Below are 5,193 nucleotides of genomic sequence, written 5' to 3' on the forward strand. Positions count from 1 at the left end.
TAAGCCAAAATGTGTCTTAAAGAGAAATTTTATGTTCAAAAAGGTTGGGATTAAAAAAAAATGTGTTATGTATATTAAAATGTATGTCTTGAAATAATTCACAATGTGAAATTAATTTTCGTTTCAAATATGGTACACTTACATACAATATTTCAATTGATCCAAGATAAAAATTAATTTAAAGATCTATAAGAAGCCCAGTTACAAGACAATGAGTTAATAAAACAAAAACATATTGTTTCAAATTTCAGGTTTCAAGTTTCAGGTTTATTGTCATAGATACAAGTACCATGAACATGTATCATAAAAATCTTCCTGAATGCTTATCCACAGACTATGGGCAAGGACAATAGAAATACTCCACAAACAAAACAGTGTCAATGACACTAAATAACAATAGCAGCAATGACAGCAATAACAATAAATAATGGTAACAGTAGCAACAATAATGCCAGTTGACAGTCAGAGAATTCAGAACGAGAGAATGAGAATGCTTAATGTGACAGTGTAATTTACCAATGTGCTTGGGTGGAGTAGTCCAACCCTAGTTACTAAAGGTAGCACATTGGTTAGAGCTGTATAGTCTTACAGCAGTGGGGTAAAAGCTGTTCCTGTACCTCGCTGTGCGGGTTCGAATAGACCTAAGCCGTTTTCCAGATGGCAGGGAAGAGAAAAGTGCCCGTGCAGGGTGACTATGATCTCTCATGATGCACATCATCTTTCTGAGGCAGCATGTGGTGTAGGTGTCCTCGACTGCTGGTAGCTGTGTGCCGATGATTTCCTGAGCTGTTTTGACCACCCTCTGTAGGGCTTTCTTGTCCTGTATGGAGCAGCTGCCACCCCAGGATGTAATACACCCTGTGAGGACGGACTCCACAGCACACCTGTAGAAAGTGGTGAGGACTGTAGTGGACATCCTGGCTTTCTTCAGATGCCTGAGGAAGTGGAGGCGTTGATGGGCCTTTTTGATGTACAGAAATGTAAAAATTTTGTAAAGCAAATTTTTTATGCTGAGCATGTTATTAATTAGTGGGGGGTGCGGTGGCGCAGTGGGTTGGACCGCAGTCCTACTCTCCGGTGGGTCTGGGGTTCGAGTCCCGCTTGGGGTGCCTTGTGACGGACTGGCGTCCCGTCCTGGGTGCGTCCCCTTCCCCCTCCGGCCTTACGCCCTGTGTTGCCGGGTAGGCTCCGGTTCCCCGTGACCCCGTAAGGGACAAGCGGTTCTGAAAATGTGTGTGTGTGTGTGTGTTATTAATTATTGATAAGATATATTTTTATTTATATTTCATTGCTGCAACTGTTATGTGGTTATAGTTTCCATTACATAAGAATGAAAATTAATTAAAATAGTGAAAATATGTGTGAACTTTAAATTTATACTCCTAATAAATATTTTTTAAAATGGTAATTAGGCATTCATTGGCAGAATTCCAGACATGGAGAAAATAAGTGATATAGTGAAAGGGGTGAACAGATTTTCTGCTGCTGCTGCAAATTCCAAGTAGTAGGTTTTATGAAATCTTGCATGTATAAAAATATTAGTGTAACACTATGCTTGTTACAATGGGTGTTACATGTTACTTTCTATTATGAGGTTTATGAAAGATCAAAACACAAAAGTACTGTATGGGGATTCGTTTTGGACTAAATCAGCAGAGCAGCTGCAGGTACAAGCTTTTAGTATATATAGGTGAGTACGGATGGTGTTGTCACGCTGCCGGGAACAAGCAGAGTAACAACACCTGTGGCTCATTGACAAGACCAGGTATAAAGGGAGCCCCGTAACTGCACAGGGGTGTGGATTCTTGGAAATGTTGCCTTGTGTGGATGTGAAGTCTCAGTGGTTTCTACTTGCCCTTAGTTCCCTGCTTTGTTCTCTGACTCCTGACCTTTGTGTGCTCTCTTGACTTCTGAGTTTAGCCTCTCCTTCGTATTAACGTCTGCGTCTCAAGACCTTCGCCTGTCCCCGACCATCGCTTTTTGTCTAACCCAACAAACTCTTTCAAAAACAAAACCGACCCGCAATTGGGTCCATTCACTCACCTCTGCACCTGCCTGACAAGTGTGGCGATCACCACTCCTGCCTGCTGCTGTCCCTGTCTTCACACATTAACAGCAGTGTGACTCTCTCCCTCTGTGAATGCCATGCAAATGTTAGCAGCCAAGCTTCTCTTTCCACGATTGCCAAGGTGCAAACTTCCAGGCATTCCATATTATTCATCTATAACACTGATAGGATGAATTTAATTTGAGTTAGTTTTGGGGGAATGGGTTCTTTTTAGTGTCCACACCCGTCATCTGGTAGTGCATGACATTTGTAAAAGTGGCCTAATTGAGACACCAGCATTTCATGTACATACTATCTACTGAAAAATATCTCATAGCCACAGTGATAAAACCAACATATCAAAGGTTAAGCATTATATCATTTATCTAATTTTCATTTATCAAATGGCTTTGTACTAACAGTATGACAGTAGAGAACTGAAGAAACTGATGAAGTGACCTAACACTCAAAATATAAATATACCACAAAGTATATCACATTTACCATACTTGCTTGAACCCAAGTGGGGATCAAACACAAGTCCCAAAATAAATTGATCAAAAAATACAATGAGAATGAAATAAAATATAGCACTTCACCAGAGTTTTCTAATGAAATGTCCAATGTTAATTTGATATTTGTAGTGGATAAAAATGTGAAAAAAATGTACTACTCAGTAAAACCTCCATAATGTGAAACAGTCATTTAGTATAAAGTTCCACATTATTAAGATAGCTAAGATTAAGATAGCCGTTTCATTTTTATTTTTAGGAGAAAAAATATGGTAATTTATATTCCCTTTATTTGGACCAATTACCCATTGTGTCTTGGTACAGTATTTACTTAAACACATATTTCCAGCATTATTAAATCCCTCACTAAATAAAAAATGGATTTTTTTGGCAGGCTCATGGAAGCCGACAGTGTTTTCTGATTCTATTAAAGACATTTTACTGCTGCCATTAAGAAATGTGATTTTGCCCTTGAAAAGTGCATAACATCCCCCCGAGGACTGTGAAAGCAGTCATTGACAACAGATGGTGAATCTAATTTGCTCAGTTAATCAACACAAGAATATAATATTTCAGGGTTAACAAGGGCCAATGGCAGCACTAGAGTTAATTGACTAAATCAATTCATTCTGAAAGCCAGGACTGCAAAGTGATCACTCATACAAACACTGTTATACAAACAATATTTCACACAAGATGGCCATTAGAAACCATGATGGTGTACCTGAAATTTAAATTCCATTTCCATTGCCAGAACCGCTTGTCCCATACGGGGTCGCAGGGAACCGGAGCCTACCCGGTAACACAGGGCGTAAGGCCAGAGGGGGAGGGGACACACCCAGGACGGGACTGAAATTTAAATTACTTTCATAAAATCAGTTAAGTAAGAGAACATGAATGCAATGGATATGCTAGTGATTTTAATAAACTGATATGTAAACATTTTGCTATATAATTTACATAGACACATATTGTTTAAACAATTCAAAGTCAAATGATCTTTTTAAAATCCATAAGACCTAAACACAAGCTGTTAACCGATGTTATTGACATATACTCCACTTCTGTCTGGACTAGATAAAAAGCAGTTTTTTTTGTCTTGAATACATACTTAGATGGGGGGTGCTGTGGCGCAGTGGGTTGAACCAGGTCCTGCTCTCTGGTGGGTCTGGGGTTTGAGTCCTGCTTGGGGTGCCTTGCGATGGACTGGTGTCCTGTCCTGGGTGTGTCCCCTCTCCCTGCAGCCTCATCCCCTGCGTTGCCTGATTAGGCTCTGGCTCCCTGTGACCCTGTATGGGACAAGTGGTTTCAGATGATGTGTGTGTGTGTGTGTGTGTGTGTGTGTGTGTGTGTGTGTGTATACACTTAGATAATTATCTTTTCCGGTGTCACACGCACAACTCCAGTGCACTTAGTATTTCATAATTGTGTCATACTTGGTAAGTTAATTAGTTACACTTTGTTTCAAAATGTTTCAAGCAGGAGGGAAATCTTTGTAATGTAAATAGTTGCATTGTGGGGAATAATGTTAAATGTGGTTGTGCAAGCACTGGGGGCAGTTCTGGGGGAAATGATGGGATGACTGTGTCTGCGACTCTGGTGGAGAGAGCCTGGGGGCGCTAAGTAGGCTGGGAAGGCTCGTTGTAGGCGCAGGTCCTGAAAGAAACGGCGTTCTTGGACTTAAGTATTATTTCTCTGGTGTACAAAAAAAAAAAAAAAAAAAAAAAACTTTTGTAATGAACGCTACCTCTTGGTCCTTCTTCACCCCATCCACCCCACGGCACTGCATGTCCCCTATACTCATTTATTTCGCTGACACAAACAAAGTTGTCGAGGTGACTACCAGAATTATAATATCAAGTCGAAATGGTTGTAGTATTATTATACTATCGTACTCTCTTCAGGTATCCAAAAGAAATATACTATTGTTCTTATATGTTTAATAGTTTAGAATAAAACTTCTGAAACATGTCAAATAAAAAAAACATATCAAGAACCGGAAGTTCTATAACACACGATGACGTAACTAGGAAGTAGAGTATGGGCGCTGAGTTCAAGCGCTGAAGTAGCGAAACTGTTTGTTATCCCATGTAAACACTGCGTTGCTGCTGGCAGCAATAATGGCTTTTGAATTTTTTTTCTTGTTTATATGCAGTGGAAATCATGTATCGTTATGAAGACAAATTCGCGGTTTATTCTTAAGAAAATTGCTATCGGAAACTTTTCGAAGTTGTTGTGAGCCACAGCGCGCCTGATTTAGCTTTTCCCGCTCCAACTTCCTGCCTCAATTATCAATGCATTCTTTTTTTTCTGAAATTTGCTGGTAAGTTCTTTTCTAGAAGCACATATACTTGAGATGAATAAAGTTGTTTCTGTCGATGAAGGGAAGTTGTTCGGGGTGCTTCGTAACTGCAGCCTTTGGCATACGGCGCAGTTTACCTCACACCTGGCTGGGAACGCCGGGGGGGGAGCTTTCACGCATGATATGATAGTATATACTTTAACTTTAAAATAATTACGACAAGCAGCAGCACAGGTTCAAAGTGACTTTCATGTAAGTTATATTCGCGTATATTTCTATTTTTTCTTTATTTTGTACCAATTACTCATAAGTGCTCTCTTTTTCTGTAGATG

This window comes from Scleropages formosus, chromosome 10, assembly GCF_900964775.1.
Source record: "Scleropages formosus chromosome 10, fSclFor1.1, whole genome shotgun sequence".
NCBI lineage: Eukaryota > Metazoa > Chordata > Actinopteri > Osteoglossiformes > Osteoglossidae > Scleropages > Scleropages formosus.